Source organism: Equus przewalskii, chromosome 21 (assembly GCF_037783145.1).
Source record: "Equus przewalskii isolate Varuska chromosome 21, EquPr2, whole genome shotgun sequence".
In the NCBI taxonomy this organism is placed as follows: Eukaryota; Metazoa; Chordata; class Mammalia; order Perissodactyla; family Equidae; genus Equus; species Equus przewalskii.
Genome location: NC_091851.1, coordinates 18,596,688 through 18,609,930, shown reverse-complemented (window position 1 = coordinate 18,609,930; position 13,243 = coordinate 18,596,688). Strand labels below are relative to the sequence as shown.

Here is a 13,243-nt window from a genome sequence, read left to right as displayed (position 1 = left end):
TTGGCCCCTTTGGTGCCTCCACATGGGGCCTGCGTGGCTGCTGCATTGGGCAGCTGAGGTGCTCCCAGGTCACCTTATCACAGAAACCACAGCTTTTGCTTCCCTCCGGCTTTTATTCTGCATGAGTCAGGTAGGCCCAAGGCCTGCAAGCCAACTTGCAATGTTTCATATTTACTCTGTAGTTCCCAGGAGTCAAGGCAGTGAGAAGAGGCAGGCCGAGGTCATCCCCAGGCAGCCTGCATGGCCCAGATCTCTGTTAACCCTTTACACACAGGATACCATCCTTGCTGCTGATAGCTCTTGCTGTGCCCGAGCCTTTACTCCACATGATTTGAGCCTCCACTCATTATGATTCACAGGTGAAGGCAGAACCCAGAGGAGGACAAAGGGGTCAGCGTTTAGCTTCTGACACTCAATATGAGCTCTCAAGGAAGCCCTTTCAAAACAGGAATTCTGGAAGGCAAGGATTTGTGCTTGCCAGAGCTGGGCTTTGTTGAGACATAACAGAGCTTTCTAAATTCCCCAAAGCTTCTCTGTAAATATTGGGAAAGCTCAATGGCGTCCCACTCAAAGTCATGGCATGGGGACATGCAGGTTATGTTTCACATGGTGGGGGTGGAGGGGGTGGGGATCCTTTATGGCCTTGGGGAAAGGGACTGGAGAGTCGAGACCTGCTCCCTGGGCTCCCTCTAGGTCAAAATCCAGGGGCTGGGGGGTGGGTGTGTCTGATGACACAGGTTTGGAAACTCCAGGGCAGAGGGGAGTGCCCTGCTACCCACCTGGAGAGCGGGGAGAGCCTTCCTCGGGGAGCGGCCTGCACCACCAGGGGAGGTCACGATGGAGAGAACCAGCGGCGAGGTTTGTTACGCTGAGAGGCCCTGAGATTCCCCTGCCCACCCCTGCTCTAGCCTCCCACGTGCCCAGAGGGGCTTGGAAGAGATCCAGGAACATGCCCGTGGCCCCTAGAGAGTGGCAGGGAATGGACTGAGAGGCAGTATGCCAGCCAGAGGGTCACCATGATGGCAGGCAAGGGGACTTCCTGACATGGTCCTTGGTGGAAGCTGAGGAATGGGCAGCCTAGAGTCAGGGGCTGGGGGAGTGAATGGTTGAGCCTTCTCCAAGGGCCTGCAGCCCCCACAACAGCTAAGACGGCTGCTCAGCCCCAATCGCAGGGCCACGCTCAGCCTGAGGGACTGAGATTGGTTTTAACAGCCGTGTCCCATACACTGGTCTGGCATCTCTTATTCGCGCCCGGACTGACCTCTCTTCACTGTACTAATTTCCCATAAGCCCTGGAGTCAGCACCAATTCCCCGTGATGCCTGATTTGGAGAGCAGCCTAATAGTCCACGAGTTTTTTCCTCAGCAACAAATTAAGCTAATGAGCAAACCCTGGCCATTCATCTCCATGAGGCTGGCTGGAGAGTGGGAGGCCACGATGCTGTCGTGAACGGCACCAATGTCGCTCTCATTTTCTTCTCCGATGAAAATAATAAATTCTCTCCTCTCTGCCTTAGAGTTGGGAAGGGGCGTGCTGCTGCGGTGGTGGACGGACCACCCTTGGAGTCCTCACAGACTCCAGTCTGGTGAAGAGAAACTAAAGAATCTTGGGGTCATGACAGGGTAGTAAGAGAACACCACCTGCTCCCCTCAGTGTCCAAATCCATGTCGTCTTCCCTGGAGCAGAGTGGGAGGGGGGCTCCAGAACTCCCTGGCCCTTTCCCAGATTTGAGTTCCTCTGTGGCTGTGGTTGTGGGGGTGGGGCACATGCCAAAGCACCCTGCCTCTGTGGGAGCCCCTTGTGCCCTTCTCCCCCCCGGCTGGGTTAACCAGACTGGGAAGATCATAGTAAGGGACTGGAGGGAAGAGGAGGCCCCAGGGCTCAGTGTTGAACCCCTTGAGTGGACATTCAATGTCTCTGGTTACACACTAAGGGGGAAACTGGAAGGTTCTGGGAGCTTATTGGGGGGTGATGTGGGGGGCACCAGATGACTATGCCCTCAACCAAGCCTTTCTTTGGGTTGGGGTCCCCCAGAAATAGGCCAGAAACAAGGATTAGGGTGTAAGCAAATTATTTGGGAGGTGAAAGAAACTTCAATAGACAGGAAAAGGAATAGAGACAAGGAAAAATGTGCTACTGTGTCAGCTCCCATGCAGGCAACTGGGGCTGTCTTGGTGGAGAACCCCAGGAGACATTGTAGGACACGCACCTCAGAGCTTTCCCATCTGGGGGGTGAGGGAGCTGGGGTATTTACCCATCACTCCTGTCCATTATGGACAGAGGGCTGCTGCGGGGGTAATTAACTTTCAAGTGTTTGAGGCTTGTCCCAGGTATGGGCTGAGCGGGCTCCCATAGTCAGAAAGCCCACAGTCGGTGAGTGGCAGGTGTTTCCAAGGAGCAGGCTTCGGTGCAGAGAGGTGAGTGTGGAGGAGAGATGGGCAGGTACTGACGAGTATCTGCTCCATCGCCCAAGCTGGGTCTTCAGCTGGATGTCTCTCTCTGTGACTTGCTCCCCCATTCTCTCACTCTTTCTGTTTGGAACTTGCTCCCCTGTAGACCTTTCTCATCTCTCATTCCTGGTCATCACCCACCTTCTTTGGGTTGGTCCTTCTCTGGGTTTCGCCCACCAGCTCCCTGGGTCCCTCCTCTCCTGCTGTAACTGCAGAACATAGACCCAGGAGGTCTGAAACTCAGGCCACAGCAAGTCTTCTTTATGAACGAGCTCTCCTCCACCCAGACTGATTTAGACTGCTCTTACACCTTCCACGGCTCCCCATTTTCTTCAGGACAACACTTACTTCTCTTATTCTGGTGCCTTCATTTTAACCCTAATTTCGCTCTACAGATTTCAGTTTCAGAGCTCTTTTATGGCCCATTCCAAACAGTGTGGCCTGAGCACTGAGTCTGTAGTTAGCTGTCTCTTTGTTGTCACATGCAGTTCCCCACCAAGGATTCCTTTCCTTCCTTCTCTACTTAAGCAGATGCTGTATCCTTCAGAGACCTATTGAGATGGAATCAGAAACCACATGAGCCTGTGCTGAGCACTTAGGTCCTGTTCTCTAGGAGAAAGAGTGAACCAAAGACAGTTGAGTATCTCTCTGAGATGCACAGATTTCCCAGGGGCCTGCCAGTCAGCCTTGGCTGGCTGGACACACCAACAAGACAGCAGGGAGCATAAGCCAGATTAGAAGACAAACTTTTCATTAGAAGGAACTGTCTGGTCATTGTCCTTTGAGCAAAAAGAAGATTAGAAATGAGAGGGATGCAACAAAGCCAGCAGCAGTTGGAAGTTGGCCAACAATTCCCATTTGATTCCAAATCAAAAATTGCAATATTAATGCCACTGAACTGTACACTTAAAAATGGTAAATTTGGGGGCCATCCCCAGTTGCCTAGTGGTTAACTTTGGCACACTCCACTTGGGCAGCCCGGATTCAGTTCCTGGGTGTGGACCTACACCACTTGTCTGTCAGTGGCCATGCTGTGGTGGTGGCTCACATAAAAATAAGAGCAAAAAGAGGAAGATTGACAGTGGATGTTAGCTCAAGGCTAATCTTCCTTAGCAAAAAAAAAAGGTAAATTTTAAGTTATGTATATTTTTACCACATTTAAGAAATGCAAGAAAGAAAAGAAAAGTAAACAAAAGAAAAGGCCTATGTATTGAAAAAAAAACCCTAACAATCTGGAATAGCATAATTGTTGGGGATTTGGAGAGTGGGTGGTTGAAAGGGAAAACTTCTGGGTGACATCGATAAATATTCTTTACAGTTTTTCAAGACCCAAGGTTCTGGCACAAATTCATAATCTGGATCAGACAGAAGGCAATTTCTGGAAGAGAGAAATAAGCATCTGGACAATTTTTATAAACACCCCCTCTGGCACCAGGGTGGTGTGCTTTCTGCTGACGTGTTTTGGCCAGTGCATGAACAGCCTAAAGAGAAGCATGCTGGGTATGAAGGCCAGGCTTGTCCTGAGTCCTGCTGAGTAGGAGTGGAGGGAAAAAGTTTTCTTGCTTCCTACCAAATCCTGCAGCACAGGGATGATCAGTTTGGGTGAGTGAGAAAGTTTGTAGGAGGTACAAACATTGTAGAGATTGTCCAACTTTCTCCCAGGGAGAGGAAACAAATTCCAGCCTTGGGTCCTTCCAGTCGGAGGAGGGAATGCAACCCTCCCCAGCATAGCATCCTGTTGATAGCTGAGGCCCTGGCCCCCCTTAGCCAAGGCTTTAAGAGCAATCATGACACCTGCTTTTAGGGAGTGTGGGGTGAGATGAGGCAGAGTTCTCACTGTCCTCAGGGACCTCTGGGAATTAGAAATGTGCATGGGAATATCATTTGGGGATAGGAGTTTCTGGAGGAAGCCAGGGATTGCCTGCTTTTCCAAAACAAGCCCAAGCCACGCCTGCAGTTTCCAGGCAGCCTTTGTCAGTGTAGGGTCCTATCCTGTCTCCAGCCATCTGCAGGGAAGCAACACACTGAACCCACTCCTCAGCTAAGGCCTTCTTGCCCCTGTAGATCAAATAAACTGGGCTCAAGCCAGCCTTGATGGCCTAATGGTTAAAGTCTGGTGCTCACTGCTTTGGTGGCATGGGTTTGCTTCCTGGTCACGGAATCACACTACCTGTCTCTCAGTTGCCATGCTGTGGTGGCGGCTCACATACAAGAACTAGAATGACTTACAACTGGGATATACAACCGTGCACTGGGGCTTTGGGGAGGAAGGAAAAAAAAGAGGAAGATGAGCAACAGATGTTAGCTCAGGGTGAATATTTCCCTGCAAATAAAAAACAAAAAAGTAAACTGGGCTCGACGCCCCAGTGTCATGGCCTCTGATGGCCCAAAACATTCCCTGAGTGACTTCTGTGGATCCTAGAGGGCCAGCTTCCTCATGGTGCCCTTCGTCCTAGTTTCTGCATCCAAACATTAAATCTCTACTCTCTGCCCATATTGCAACCTGGACACACTCAGACCGTTCACTGTTCTCCTCCCAAGATGCTGTCACACCCATAGGTTTATTACTCTTATGGAAGGTTTGAGGGGTCATGCACCATCTTCAATTCATCTTGAAAGCTCTCCTCTCTGCCCCTGCCACCTGCTCCCCATCCTCTCTCTCTTTTTCTCCCCTCTCTCTCTCAGGAGCCAACATCATCCTTGTAGCAGAGTGCTCTTCCTCCTCCTCTCAAGTTTTGGCACCTGCCGACATCCTGCCCATGGGTGCTCTGTTCTCCCCCAGAGGGCTTCTCCAGGCAAACCTTCTAAACAAACACAGCACTCTCCCCAAGAGGACTTCTGATTAACTCTTTCTCCATCTCCTTAATTAGAAACAAGTTAGCCAACCCAGGAAAGAGACATTTTATCATGAATTAGCCAAATTACTATCTCCTATTGATAGGGTAGATCAAAAAAAGAATAGAAATGATTAACTTTGAAAACATTTGAGATACAGGATCCTCAAATCTTCAGATTGAAGATTTTTTTAAAAAGAGAAGGGTTAAAACGCAAAATCCACCAACATGTGTTTTAAACCCATGCTTCTCAAGATCCCTGGGGATCTTGCTAAATGCATGTTCTAATTCAGCGAGACTGCAGAGGGGCCTGAGATTCTGCATCTTTAACAAGCTCCCAGGGGATGCTGGTGCTGTGGGTCCATGGACCACATTTTGAATAGACCAACAGTTTTCAAAGTTACTGCTGTAGGAATTACCTGGGGAACTTCAAAAATATTAATGCCTGGACCTCACTCCAAGATTCTCATGTAATTGAGAATGGTTGGGCATTGGTATTTTAAAAAATTTCCAGGGGGTTCTAATGTAGAGCTAAGGTTGAAAACCTCTGCCCTAGAGTAGAGCCTCAAGCACATGGATTAATGTCTTATCTTTTCTTAATCGCAGTACTTGATACAGGTAGATAAGAGGAAGACGCAGTCCGTTTGTAAAGGGGAGGCCAATTGCTACATTCCCAGCAGTCCTCAAGAGTTCTGGGGAGAACCATGTAGGAACTCAGCTCTTTTATTGTGGTGGTGACAGTAAATGGCCTTTTTATCTAAAGCCAGCTTAAAAGGATATGCTAATCAGTAAAATGGCAAATTGAGCTAAAATAAAAAGAATAAAAGGATACACTGGTAAAAAAAATGGTATAAATTAATATGTAAAAAAGCAAATTTTAGGACTAAATAGATACAATAAGAATAAATGTTTATAATTAAAAATTAAGCTAAGATAATACTCTCAGGTTGACACTCTCAGTTGATCTTATGGGACCTGCAACAGTAGCAACTTCATATGGCTCAAAAGTAACAACATGTTTAAAAATGAGAAGATTTAATGATAAAGCAAAATAAGATGAAAAGTTAAGAATCCACATCAGGGAGAAGTTCCTCTGTGCAGGACAGGAGCAGTGCTTTGGGCTGGGGGCCCACTTGTCTATTCTTCTAAGCTGGGTCTTGCCGAAGCTTGGGATCTGGGGTGACAGGGACCCCAGGGCAGAAAGCTCTTGGCACTGGCTTTCTGGTGCTTGGCTATGAGGCCTGAGGTACCTGCCAGGACCCTTAACTTCTTTCAGTGAGCATCGCTAGGTGGCTCTTCAGGCATCAAGTTGTTTAGTTCAACCCACGGGCAAACAGTCTATAGACTGCCAAGATTCTTACTAGAGACTTGGAGGAGGGTACTGCTGGCAGGCTGGTCAAATTTGCAGACTAAATTCAATTTATTAACCATTTATATACCTCCTCTGCGCCAAGCCCCGTAGAGGATACTGTAGATATGACAGTAAACAGGAGATCAGAGAGTGGTGTATTTAAGGTTTGGTGGGGTTAGGGCCCTGGAATGGGGTTAGGGAGAGTTGAAGATTGGGGTCCCCCAGAAGCAGACTCTGAGATGAAGTTTAGCATATGGATCTATTGGAGATCTGGGGATCAAGCTCTGTGGAAGGGAAGGAAGCAAGATCAGGCACTGGGAGGAGCTGGACTGCAATGCAGTCTCAGCAAAGGCCCAGCTGACCTTACGTGGAACTCCGAAGCTGGGATGGCCCCTCACAGGGTCTCATGTTGCAGGGATAGTTCTGAGCCTTTATATTCCCCCACTGACCACTTACTGGATATCGACTCTTCTCTTGGGTGAGGCAGCTGTCTCTAGCTGAGGATAGTTTCCAGGGAGAGATGATAGCTCAGGGCAATCAGCCAGCAGCACTCTGAACAGCTGGGACGATAAGTTCTGATGGGGAATCTTGTGTTCCATCACAGTGTCCATTATAGGGAGTATCTTAGTTTGTTTGGGCTGCTATCACAAAATACCATGGTTGGGAGGCTTGTAAACAACAGAAATTTATTTTTCACAATTCTGGAGGCTGGAAGTCCAAGATCAGGGTGCCAGCATGGTCAGGTTCTGGTGAAGGCCCTCTTATGGGCTGCAGACTGCTGATTTCTCACCAGGTCCTCACATGGTGGAAGGGGGTGAGGGATCTTTCTGGGGCCTCTTTTATAAGGCTGCTAATCTCATTCATAAGGGCTCCACTCTCCAGGCCTAATCACCCCCCACAGGTCTCACCTCCTAATACTGTCACTTTGGGGTTAGGATTTTAACATATGAATTTTGGGGGAGCACAAACATTCAGTCCATAGCAGGTAGTGATGAAAAATATGGCTGGACAGGATCATTCTGGATAAGATCCTGAATGTGAAATGAATCTGTGTATGGTTAGTTGACGGGATGATCCCTACTGGTCTTCAGTGAAGCACCTGTAAAACTAACTCATCTTTGCCCAGATAGACCTGACATATCCACAGTGAAATGAGCAAAGTGTTGACTTGGGTGGCGCATGGCAGATGCTCAATACATCACTCTCCCGTCTGGGCCCCATACACTGAGTGGCCTGAAGAGTGGACAAGGATGAGGTGAGGTCTGGAGACCAGGCAGGTCTTTGCCATGGCTGCGGAGTCAATGGCTGTTTGGTACAGAGGAGAAAAAAATCTAGGGGGACATGGAAACTATCTTAGAATGGATCTGGGGAAGATAACCAATCTCAAAGGAGGGAAGAATTTGCATCAATATCGGGCAGTAGTTTCTAAGGTAAGAATTGCTAGACAAAGGAATGGGGTGAACTTCTCACCTCTGGCGATGGCTCAAGAGAGGTAACATGATCAGGAGGAAAATGTAAAAATTAAATAGGGAGACATTGCTAGGTTAAACTCAACCTTGACTTTACCTTGTAGCTGGAGACTAAGATATGATGAAGAATGATAAAGAAGAGATTTTTACAGATTTTCTAGAAACTATAAGAAGAAATTGGAGTGGGATTGGGAGAGTTTCTGTAGAGGACAGTCACAGAGATCAAAAGGGGAAGGGTCTGAGATATGGATAAAAGGGAATGAACTGATCCCATATGTCCAAGATATTTTTGGGCGCAACACCTGCTATTGTATATAAGCACATGGTAAACCCCCAATATGTCTCCAGAAGGTTTAAAGACATCACCTGTGGAAACCCTAGGGAGCAGTTCTTAATCTTATTTGTTCAGTGGACCCAACTGACAGTCTGGTGAAGCCTATGGACTTTTTTCAGCATGATGTTTTTATATGCTTGAAACAAAATACTTAGATTACAAACACATTTATCAAAATATTAGAAAAACACAATCATGAGGTAGTAGGACACATTAAAGAACCAGATCTAGCAGTGGATCTAATAACTACTGCACTTTGGAAGTAGTGCTGAACACAAATGGTATCTCCAAAGATACCTACAAGAGATATCTATGAGCATCACGTGATAAGAAAAAATGTGTGATTTCTATTTGTGATGAAGCCACAGGCACTGCTAAGACTACTGTGGTTTGTTACTTACATTCATAATTGAAGAAGTGCTAAATGTTAGTTAACTAAATACTAGTTTAGATAAATAATAGTTAACTTTTCCCCACCCAAGTTCGGGGATCCCATCAATTCTTCCACATTCAGTCTGAAGACCCCAGGTTTAGGATCCCTAGAGTGACCACGATAGGGAGTCGGTAGCCAACAAGGCTGAGACCGCTAGTTGGGTCAGACGTCAAAGGACTCACACTATAATTGGGTACCTGGCAAGAGTCTCTCACATTCCCTACCCTCCATGACTCTATAATCCTTCCTTTTGGCATTCAAGGCACTTTCTTTTTAATCTGACATGAAATCATCATCCCAATGCGGATGAAGGTAATAAATAAAATTTCTGGACTTAACTTATTTTCCTGCTATTTACTACTACTGTTGACCTGGAGAACTATTCTACTGGGAGGGCTTTCCAAGGGGCAGAGTTGGAAGCTTTGGGTAAGGATGGAGTTAGGTCTGAGATTTAGGACATGGTAGGCTTGGCAGATGGTGTGAATCCAAGGCATGTCTCCACCACATTTAACCAGCATGTGTTGTTCATTCAGAAACAAAGGAATGTTTTCCAGCCTTAAGGACTCTTGAGTTAAGTTCCAGGGATTTCATGCTCCACTTTCCTTTCTTGTGACAGTTTACAATGTTTAGTAGAGTTGTACTCCTATCAGAAAATGGCCTGAGTTTACATGTGATATTTTCCAAACATAGTGTGACGGAGTGTATCATTGGTCTCAATTCTTCCTCTTCTGTTTTATGCATTCACCTCCTTGCTATGACTTCAGGGTGGACAGAGTATACTCCTTGACCCCTGGGCTTTGACCATGATTATGTGACTTACTTTGGCCCGTGGGATGTTAGCAGACAGGACACAAGCAGAGGCTTGAAAAGTGCCTGCAAGTTGGAGTTTTCTTCTCTGCTCCTGCCTTTGGCCATAAGAAGAACATTTCCTGGGTAACCACTGGACAAGGAAGATACGGAGACACATAGAACAGACCTGAACCTGGCCTGTAGCTTGGAACCAAGCCCAGCTGAGCCTGGCTTAGATTAGCCAACTTGCGATGTGTGAGTATGAGAATCAATACTTACCGTTATATGCCACTGAATTTCAGAGATGGTTTTTATTGCAGCATGATTCTAGATAGAGCTGGCTAATATACCTGCAAATACCATATTTTCAAGGACTTATGGTTTACAATAAACTCATGTTTTAATTTATCCATTGCTTAAAATTCTGTATATGAAGTTTCCTCTAAGAAAGATATGCCTATTAGTTTTAAGTCCAATATTTTTTTTCTAAACTCTGGCAGTTGGCCACTCAAGATACTACTGTACATGGAACACACATAAGCTGATGTAACTCAGAGGTAAATAGTGGGGTGGTGGTAAGGTTAAGTAGAGAAAGCTATTAGATATTAAATTTAGCAAATATTTATAGAATTCCTCCTATGTGCACGGTACTTTCTAGGCATTAGAGATACACAGATAAAACTCTCTCCCTTCACGGAGCTTTCCTCCTAGTGGTCATTTGCTAGCTAGAGGGTCATTCCATTCCATAGCAGAACAGAGTTCTCAGTATTAAACTATGGATTATGGGAGTGGAATGGACACAAAGAATAAGGAAAGTTCACACCCACTGAGACTTTAGTAGCGGAACGGACCATTAACCATGAAGGGAAAAAGTAAGGAATGGATGAAAGCCTAGGAAATAAGTAGCAATGAGTTTCATTCAAAATGGGGGAATAATTCCATGTGCCAAGTGGGAAACCTAAAAATAAAGAAATAAATAAATAAGTCAGGGAGAAGAAGTGGCTTTTTTCTTGCCAGGAGTTGACCTCAGGGTCAAGAAGAGGAAGAGAAATGGACTCTAAATTGTTAACTATTATGGCCTTTTCCTCTTAGGTAGGACTGACTTTCTAAGTAGAGCAGAGACTCTTCTCTGTGGCTAACCATATATTTATCCTCAAATGTCCGCTGCTTCTTCCAGGATATTTTTGCTTGAAGACTTGTCAAGTCCTCTCAGACAACCTGAATGATTGATCTAAACCATCCACTCTACTGGGCAGTCCTGGTGCTGATTCTGGCCTTCTTTGCACTCACTTCCAAGACATTTGCAGAAGTGAAAAAACCAGATAATCCACCAGATATACGTTTGGTTGACAAGGTCAAACATCTGAATATATGGAAGATTCTGGAAGCAACAATGGCTTAAACAAGGTAGGAATTTATTTCTCATTCACATAAAATTTGAGTGGTTGTCCACAGTTGATATGGTGCTCCATGCTATGAAGAACTCTGACTTCTACTGTTGTTGCTCCATTTGTGGCCTTGACCTCCTGTCCAAGATGACAGCCTCTACATTCCAGGCAGCAGGATAAAGAAGAGGACAAGGAAAAGGAAGAAAAGGTATATTACTGCTGCTTCCTAAGGAAGAGATAATACTTCCACTTACATTCTGTTGGCTGGATTTTAAACATATTGCTTCTCTCAGCCACTAGAGAGGCTGAGAAATATGGTCTTCATTTTGGGTAGCCATGTGTCCAGCCAAAAGTTAGGGGATCTAACACAATGGAAGAAAGGGTGGACACTCGGGATGATTTTGTCAGAATAGACTATGCTGTGGTACAAATAAACCCTAACATCTCAGTGGCTTAATATAACTAAGCTTTATTTCTCACTCAGGAACCTGCGTTGACAGACACTCCACCATCTCTCAGTGGATTCACCTGGAACCCAGTGCCTCCAGGACAGCTGTAACATGGGAAGAGAAAGCACAGAGGCAGGACACCAGCTCCTAAATGCCTCAGCCTACAAATGGCATTCACCATTTCTACTCTCAGCCCATTGGCCAGAACTAGTCACCTGGCCTCCACCTAACTAACAAGGAGGCTGGGAAATGTGGAGAAGCATTTGATTATTATCAATGAGCAATAAATGTCTCTGCCATATGGGTTAAAACTGTTGAATTCAGTTAAAAATTGTATATGTGTATATGCACAGGCAATGATTAATTGCTATAGCAAATTGAAGTTTTGACTGAACACTCTGTCAGTATTTCACATCCTTTTCTTCCTCCCAACTGACTTACAGGTGGCTTGGAGCCTCAGATTTCTTCTATCCCTTCTATTCCTTCTATTCCTTCCATCTTCTATTCCTGCTATCAATTTGTGCTTGACTCTGTGTATCCACAGTCTTAAAGAAAAGCCATAGGAACTGATGCTAGATTTTCCCATCTGGCACAGAGGAGGCCTCCTTTTAAGCAATAATAAAAATAGCCTCCATTTATATTTCGTTTTTCCTCCTTTGTCTCTTCTATTGAAAGAGCCAGTTAAACAAAGTGTGTGCTTTCGGTGCCTGTTATGTGCTCACTTTAAGATTTAATCAACCCTCTGAACCTGCAGCATAACTGCCTCATAATGTTAAGTTAATATATTGAGATCAGCTCAAACCCATCATTCCCAGGGGTGGTTTTGTTTAAAGGCTAGTTGTAACTGAATTTCTAAACAACTGCCAAGCTTTCAAGGTACCAAAATAAACATTATCCAAACAGAATCTTACCCTGGAGTCTTTGATTAACTTATGTGTACTTTAAGAAAATAGAAGTTTTAAAATAATTTTTTAAAAAGGGAGCTGAACTCTTTGATGTCCCTTTAAAAGTCAATCACCATCATCTCCTATTTCTTGAGGCACCCCTAGCTGAATACCTAGGTTTACACATCAGGTAAATCAGCAGCTGATTATTATTGAAATACAGTTTCCTCTGCTTTATGGGAAGTTGCCTTTCAGGCTCCTTTAACCCCTGGGCTCTTTCATTGCTCAACTAAATATCTTCAGGGCTGCTCACCGCCCACAGAACAGGGTCCAAATTCTCTAGCCTGGAATCCAACACTTCGTATGATCTGTCTCCAACATAATTTTCAAGGCTTATCTCGAAATACAGAACCTTTCCCCTTTCATCCAAGCATGCCTCCTACTCATCAATCACATCCCCCAGTTCACGTCTTGCAAATGTGTTTGACACACTTCTGCTGGGGTGCTTGTTGATGTTATTCCCTTAACCTGGAATGTGCTTCATCCCAAATCCATCTATTAAAATCCCACCCCAATCGGTAGTCTCTTCTAGTTCCCCTCAGTTGTGTTAAATGTTATTTTTGTGCTTTATATCACTTGGGGATGTATTTATTGTTCTCTCCCTCATCCTGTCTTGCTTCAGAATAATTTCTGTTCAGCTTCCACTTGCGATCTTAAGTTCCTTAAAACCAGGAAGACACCTTCTGTTTTTCCTCCATCCTTTGTTTCCATGCACATCTGCTGAGTACTTATTAAGTGCCTGGCACTGTGCTAGAGGCTCTGAGAATTACAAGTTAAGCGCAGATCAGATCCTTCAGAATCC

General features: G+C 45.4%; 1 long non-coding RNA gene across 1 annotated transcript; it reads left to right on the top strand.

The window, feature by feature from the left end:
- Positions 1 to 763: 763 nt before the first annotated feature.
- Positions 764 to 12,407, top strand: LOC103550737 (uncharacterized). Its single transcript, XR_011530852.1, has 5 exons — positions 764 to 858; positions 9,636 to 9,915; positions 10,838 to 11,067; positions 11,196 to 11,256; positions 11,533 to 12,407. It is a non-coding gene; the product is annotated as an uncharacterized lncRNA (long non-coding RNA).
- The last annotated feature ends 836 nt before the right edge of the window (positions 12,408 to 13,243 follow it).